Source organism: Giraffa tippelskirchi, chromosome 8, assembly GCF_054371585.1.
Source record: "Giraffa tippelskirchi isolate mGirTip1 chromosome 8, T2T-mGirTip1v1.2.pri, whole genome shotgun sequence".
Lineage (NCBI taxonomy): Eukaryota > Metazoa > Chordata > Mammalia > Artiodactyla > Giraffidae > Giraffa > Giraffa tippelskirchi.
Genome location: NC_137282.1, coordinates 76,182,034 through 76,189,877, shown reverse-complemented (window position 1 = coordinate 76,189,877; position 7,844 = coordinate 76,182,034). Strand labels below are relative to the sequence as shown.

The following is a 7,844-nucleotide window of genomic DNA, read 5'->3' as shown; positions in this document are numbered from 1 at the left end:
GGAAGCCTCTAGTATTAGAGATAAACGAATCTGTTTCACATTCTTGTTTTTTTTTTTTTGGTCATTTCAGCTTTATATCACACATGCAGCAATACTCATTTTCTTAAGCATATATTTTAATACATTTTCTCTTTCACTTTTCTGATGATAAATGCCTTAAGAGCAATGGCCTGTCCTGAATTCTACCTGATTTTCAAAGTCTGTCTGAAATGCTACACTCTTTAGAAAGCCTTTCCTCCATGGGAGCTACCCTTGAACTCTGACTCGTCTCGCAGCCCTTCTCCTATTCTGATTTGCGTTGCTAGGATTTGTGATATGACATCTGCATTTTGAGGGTCTTCACATCGCCACAACTCTACTGGAGCCTGCACTCATGGGGAGGCCTGGCCAAGAGTCCTTCCCCTATCAGTGCTTGGTAGGCAGTCACCGGTCAAGGCGTGATGTTGATGAAAGACAGCTGTGTAATTTCTGCCAAAAGAAAACATCCTCACAGTTCTTCTGTTTAATGCATTTTTCATTTTTAATATTAGTGTAGTCCTCAGTTATGATTCCAGTTCCAGTAGTAGGTTCACACTGTGGAAATATGAACGTTTGATCCTTTTTTTTTTTGGTTTACAAAATTCACAAAAGCCATGTTACTTTAGGAGACTTGCTTACATTAAATTGTCTACAAAAAGCAATGTTAGATTCATTCTATAAAATATTTTCATGAGAGGTTATTACTTCAGAGATTCCAAGAGAGGATACTCTGATATTAAAAATTCTGGCTTCTTACCTTGCCATGGTTTTCTATGGAGTAGGACCTCCTTTCGGAGAAGGCAATGGCAACCCACTCCAGTGTTCTTGCCTGGAAAATCCCAGGGACGGGGGAGCCTGGTGGGCTGCCGTCTATGGGTCTATGGAGTCGCACAGAGTCGGACATGACTGAAGTGATTTAGCAGCAGCAGCAGCAGGACCTCCTTTGAATATCACACACACTTGCTCTTTCTAGACAACTGCCTTTAGGCTTCATGTCTCAACGAGTAAGAAAGCAAACGGACCTTACAAATTGCAAAATAATCTTCACTGACAAACAATTGACTCAGGCAAGCGAATGCACCATTACATGCCCGAGTGCCAGTTGTCTCTGTCACTGTGATCCTTTGTTCAAAGGGCTGTGCCGTGGCTGTGAGTCACCCATGAATGCTGCCATCTCTGTCAAGGTCTCCTTTTGATACTAGCCCATGTTCTTCTGATCCTACTGAGCGAACATTCTACCGAGTTTCATAGTTGTGGTCACATATGGGGCTGCTTCAAAGCGTTCCCATGGAGAATACTCTATATTCTTTTATAAAAACATTTTTATGCCCTGAGTTATCTTCCTGACTTCATCAGACACCCGCTGAAGAACCACCTGTCTTCTTGGCACGAGGACATGTTTTGAAGGGCTGGCTTTGCCTTTCGAGGGCAAATCCAGTCTATTTCTATGAACAGCTGTCAACAGGTGTGGTGATGACAAGGAACCGGGCCAGGAACGGGACTGGCAGAAGTGAAGAGCTTCCTGTAGAATCGATGACACTTGCAGTTTTATACATGCCCCCTGTGATGATCCACTCCTGCCTGGCACCTCAGGTTTACTGGAAAGATCCAACCCATTCGGAATAGGCAGGCTGCCACTCTGACAGATGGGTCTCAGCACGGCCAGGATGCCCAGTACTGTGGGCATCAAGTGCGTCTGCTAAAGGCTGAGTCCCCGCCAGGATCATCTGAATCGATGTCTGTCTCCCAGCCGGGGCATGATATGTATGGCCTGGCACTCTCACTAACTCCACCGCTGCCAGGCATTAGCTTCCACTTGTTTAGAGGTCCCAGTGTGGGGGCTCGGGGATTGAGATCCCAGTCTTGGACTGGCCACGTTGGTCATCCAGCTGCTTTTGCTTCTTGCCTGCTCCTGGAACTGCGCATCCATGAAACCTCAGAGCCGTGCTCCTGGACGTGGGTTCTCTTCCTTGGAAACTCAAGCAGGAAGTATTTGCTGCCATGAGGAAAGGAAGATGATATGAAGGTGTATTGTTTCTTTATGTTTGACAGCTGAGTCTAAAAACCGTGATGCATGACATATGGGTAAAGTCAGTGACTCTTAGAACATATGGAATACAATTCATCAGCAAATAGCCTCTCACCATGACATTAAATCCATGTAGAGGCATCTGCTTTTGTGGGGAGTGAGGTGGGGTAGGGTGAATTATACTGACAAATAGGAGAGTTTGCTAGATTTTTCTTTCTAAGAATGTGAATATATGCACATACACGTATATACACATATGCAGTTGCAGATTCCTTTGATGATCACTATACACACACACACACAACACACACACATATATATATCTGTATACTCATCTATCTTTCTATATATACACACATATATCTGCATACTCATCACTATATATAGTGATGCATATATATAATTCATTCTGATATATATATATATACACACACACACACACACATATATATAATTCATTTTGCAAACGCATCTGTAAGAACTGACTTGGTCCAACCTTATTAGCTATGAAGGACTGAATGTGCCTTCAGAGTATTTACCAAACTGAAGAAAAATAGTTCTTGCCTGGTAAGATGAAATGAAGCAGAAAAGAACTGTCTTCTTTGGATAAAACGTTCTTCTCATATTTTCTTTGACTTGGGGTCCAGGCTATGTCACTAGTCCTTGCTCTCCTAGTGATCTCAGTAGGAGTATTTGAAATAGCGACGAGTCAGACTTCCAGAATGTCCACAGGCCTCTCCTGTCTCCTGCATTTCACACACTTTGTTGTGAGAGAACTCACTGACATAAAGTAAGAAAGTATATTATGGTCTTGAGCATGAGAGTATCTACTTTGTATTACTTCTTGCTTCTTGGGGTTCATTGTTTTGGATTCATGTCAAAATAGGATCTGCTAGAAAACTCACAAAAGGAAAAAGAAGACAGTTCCATTTATGTATTCCAATTTTTTAAATGAAATGTTTCCCTCCCCTCCCCCTCCATAAATTCATACTATCATTCTATAGATTTTTAAAACAAATGATTTGATCTTTATGAAATCATGTTTCATTTTGTGATGCTAATGAAATCACATTTAATTTTTGGGAGGGGGCTTTGATGTCATTTAGTGGAAGAAACTCAGGAAGTCAACTCAAATAATTATCGATAGGTTTGCAGTCTTCTCTCTGCCTAATTTACGTATCCTCTCATCATCTGTCTCTTCAGGAAATGCTTTTAAGAAAACAAGAGCATCCCACCTAATCTATGAAATAATAATTGCTGAATTTCTGCTTTAAAATCTTAATTGGATACAATTAATTAGAGCCCAGTTTTAATAGATTCCTTTGATAATCACTTTAATTAAGAAGGATTCACAGTAATTGGGTTCTACCCAGACTATGATATATCCCACCAGCTGCTGGCTAGGGAAACTTTTCTTGTTATGAAGCCCCAAAGAATATGGTGGAAAGACTGGCATTCCATTTGGCAGCATGTCCGTAATTCCTGGGAACACATACACTGTTCCCGAGCTCATGGATTTGTCAGTGGCTCTTCCCAAGATTAATAACAGTCAGGAGAAGTAGGAAGCTGGAACTCTGATCTGCAAAAGGCATGTGGTAGACCTGACACACGGTCTTGGCCAGCAGCAACCACTGCCAAGCCTATGGGGCTGCAAACGGATTAAATGAGCTGTAGAGGCTTGTGTGGCGAGGCCTCCCCATGGGGCTCAGTGAGGGCAGGGCCTGGCTGCACATAGGCCCCCGGAATAGAGTCCGTCTCTTTTTCATGCAGGTAGACAGCTAGTCCTTGATGACGTTTAGTGAAGAAGTGTCTGTGCAGCGTCTGCCCAGTCTCTGTTCTAGGCATCAGGAAAACGGTCAAGGGAAGAAATGGGCCCACCAAACTCTAGAAGCTTTCCTAGGAAGGGAAGCCCGGCTGTCAGCAAACAGTGGCAGTGATTGCAATACAGTGTGACCAGGGCAAAGGGCAAATGCCAGCATCTGTGGGATTAAAGAGGAAGAAAGGTCTGAGGTCTCGGGGGGAGGGGGCTCACCCCAAGGTGGGGTCAGACCTGCGCCCCAGAGCCCACGCACCCCTCCCGGCCCCTGCCTCTGTTGTTAAAAAAGCAGCTGGTGTCTTAATTCATATGGCCGGTAAGCCTTTCACACTAATTGAAATTCAGTGATAGTTTTCTTGGTTTTCGCAGACCAAAAAAAAAACATTAAAAAAGCCCAAACAAATAACATAAAAACAGTGCTAAACTCCTGGGTGCTTCACCTAAGTATAGCGGGTATTTGACCTAAGTATAGCGGATACTTAGCAAGGAAACAAAACCAGGAAGTTCCAGAAAGTAGGAAGGAGGGTGTTGTGGGGGTGGATCCGAGGTGCCGCGTGGAGTCACTAAACACGGGAAGAAGTCACGGGATGAAGGCGCCGGCGCTTTGCTCCTCGTGCGGGAAGGATTCGCTCCAGATCCGCTCCTGTTCTCACCTCTGCAGCGAAGCCTTCGCTGGTCTGGCCTTGGTCCCACGGTGCCGCATGTGTGCTTGTAAAAGCAGTGAGGAGCTAGTTTCCTTTTTTATTCATTTTCAAAATTTTATTGAAGTATAGCTGATTTGGGCTTCACTTGTGGCTCAGCTGGTAAAGAATCCACCTGCAATGTGGGAGACCTGGGTTCGATCCCTGGGTTGGGAAGATCCCCTGGAGGAGGAAAAGGTTACCCACTCCAGTATTCTGGCCTGGAAAATTCCATGGACTGTATAGTCTGTGGGGTAGCAAAGAGTCGGACACGACTGAGCGACTTTCACTTCAGTTCATAGCTGATTTACAATGTTGTGTTATTTACTTCTGTACAGCAAAGTAATTCAGTTATCTACATTCTTTTTTAGTATTCTTTTCCATTATGTTGTATCATATGGTATTGAATATAGTTCTCTGTGCTATATAATAGGTCCTTGTTGACTATCTGATATTTTCATATTCAATGGATTCTTCCTGAGTTAGTCTGAAAGCAGACTTCTCTGTGCTCAGAGAGAGAGAAGTTTTCAAATTTTAAGCAATGATTTTGTTCCTTTCAAGCTATGTTAAGTACTCAAAAAGAACAGATTTTGACATTTAAAAGCACTGGAATCTGGGCTTTTTCTCTAACTATCGACAGAGTACAGTGGACTCTGTATCCTGGCAGAGAATTAGTGATCTCAAACAGGAATGCTTCCAGAGAACAGGCACATCATAAGTGCTCAAAAAAAGGTGAAAATCATTCCTTTCTGTGGTTGACTAGATAGCAAGTTCTTTCCCTTCTCTTGTTTTATAGTCAAGAGAGTGTTCCATTTCCCTAGATACCACTTGTAGAATCAGGGCAAAGCAAATCCTCACATGTCTTTAGGAATTAACTGACTTAAAATACAATACAACCCTTCAGTCTGTAAAATGTATTTGTATGAGTCTTCTCAACAGTAGTACCATCTGCCTAAAAGTGATCAGTGGTGTGTCTGATAACATGTGTGTTTTTCTAAATCCAGGGTTGTCTCAATCACCACAGCAGTCCTGCCCAGCGCGAGTTACGATCACATGTCTTCACTGAATGTCCTTCTATGCCCTGCCCACAACACAGCACTGACAGTGTTTATAATGAAAGAGCAAAAACTAAGAAACTTCTAATTATCAACAAAATTCCTGTTCCCTCAAATTGGAGTTGGGTAACAGTAAAACCTTGGAAACTGTACAGGCATCACTTTGCAATCCCAAGTGCTTTCAAAATAGCTCCAACTGTGATATCAGATAAGCATGATCCCTCAAAGTTAGTTAATATGTTATGTGTATACATGCATATATGTGTTAGATTGTATATTTATAGCTTTATAGAATGGTCGATTAAGAATTTTCTAAATACCCCAAGTCTATGATCATAGTTATTTTTCAGTGAAAGCCATGTGTCTGCATATGAATAGAGAGCTTCCCAGGTGTGCTATTGGTAAAGAACCCACCTGCCAATGCAGGAGACCTAAGAGACATGGGTGTGATACCTGGGTTGGGAAGATCCCCTGGAGAAGGGAAAGGCTACCCACTCCAGTACTCTGGCCTGGAGAATTCCATGGACTATAGTCCATGGGGTTGCAAAGAGTCGGACACGACTGAGCGACTTTCACTTCACTTCACTTCTTCAAGTTTATGAAATACATTGTATACTTTTAAAATTTTTAATTGGAATATGTTTGCTTTACAATGTTCTGTTAGGTTCCGCTGTACAGAAAAGTGAATCAGCTATGTATGTACATATATCTTTTCCCTTTTGAGCCTCCCTCTCATCCCCCATCTCACCCCTCTGGTCATTACAGAGCACCATGTTGTAAAAATTTTTATGAATATATATAGCACTGCATTATATTGTACTACATGTGTCCAAGTTAGTATACATGCCATGTGTATTTATAATGTATAATACATTATATATTTTATATAATATATGTTATGTATAAAATGGGACTTTCCCAGTGACTCACACAGTGAAGAATCTGCCTGCAGTGCAGGAGACTCAGGTTTGATGCCCTGGAGAAGGGAATGGCTACCCACTCCAGTATTCTTGCCTGGAGAGTTCCACGGACAGAGGAGCCTGGCAGGCTATAGTCCAAGGAGTCACAAAGAGGCAGGCTACAGTCCATAGGGTCGCAGACATTCAGACATGACTGACCGACTAACATGTATAAAATACATATATATTTATGTGTGTATTATTTAGTAACTTAATATATATATTATATATCATGCTCAGTTGTTCAGTCATATCTGACTCTTTGCTATCCCATGGACTATATGTAGCCAGCCAGGCTCCTCTGTGCATGGAATTTTTCAGGAAAAAATACTGGAGTGGGTTGCCATTTCCTCCCCCTGGGGATCTTCCCAACCCAGGGATCAAACACCATGTCCTGTGTCTCTTGCATTGCAGGGGATTCTTTACCACTGAGCCACTGGGAAAGCCCCTATAATATATATGATTATGTGTAATTAATATTATATAACATATGTGTTATTATATATATTTATTTTATGCATACTATTTAATAATTAAATGTTGAAATTCAGTACATACATGTATATTTTTTTACTTCATATTCCACAACCTTTTGGTCAATTTGGAATTTGGAAAATGCTATGAATAGGATATACACATACACATAAAAGATAGTGTAATGAGAAGAAATTATAGCCCTTATAAGGATTTCATTTTTAACTTCTGAAAGGTTTTCCTAGGTCAACTGGCCTCAAAGAGTCACTCACCTGAGAAGATGGGAGGCTGGCCAGCTTTGGGGGTTTTCCAGTGTAAGGTAGTGACACCTTCAGTCTCCTGTCCCTTTATGGAGGGGAGCAGCAGGGGTCATCTGTTACAGTCTGGAAACCCTACCCTTCAGCAAATGACCAAGATTGATTGGGTGATGCGTTACTTCTGATGAAATAACACCTGAATCAAAATCACAGATGAGATATCAAACAGAGCTTTTTTTTTTTTTTTTGCCCCCAGAGATGTATCCGAATAGTACTGCCAGGATTTCATTGCTTATGACATTTAAAAGTGGAGTGTATGGAGCACTGAAAATACACTGGAGGGAACTACCCCTGGCTGGCAGAGAAATGTTCGAGCGCTTCAAAAGGTCCTTGCTATTTTTAATTTCTACTCTCACACTACCTTTGTGTGAGTAATAACTTTGCAGAGTCTACTATGTAGGCTGTTGCTGTGGCAAAGCTCCTTGGCCCCAAGAAACATCAAACAGACTTCTAGAAAATTGCTGGTATGTTCTTTCCAGGGGCAGAGCAAATATCT

At 41.9% G+C, this 7,844-nt stretch overlaps 1 long non-coding RNA gene across 1 annotated transcript; it reads right to left on the bottom strand.

Annotated features, from left to right (window-relative positions):
* Positions 1-501: 501 nt before the first annotated feature.
* Positions 502-4,415, bottom strand: LOC145518615 (uncharacterized). Its single transcript, XR_014063033.1, has 2 exons — positions 2,612-4,415; positions 502-2,014 (listed from the first exon to the last, which is right to left on the bottom strand). It is a non-coding gene; the product is annotated as an uncharacterized LOC145518615 (long non-coding RNA).
* Positions 4,416-7,844: the final 3,429 nt, after the last annotated feature.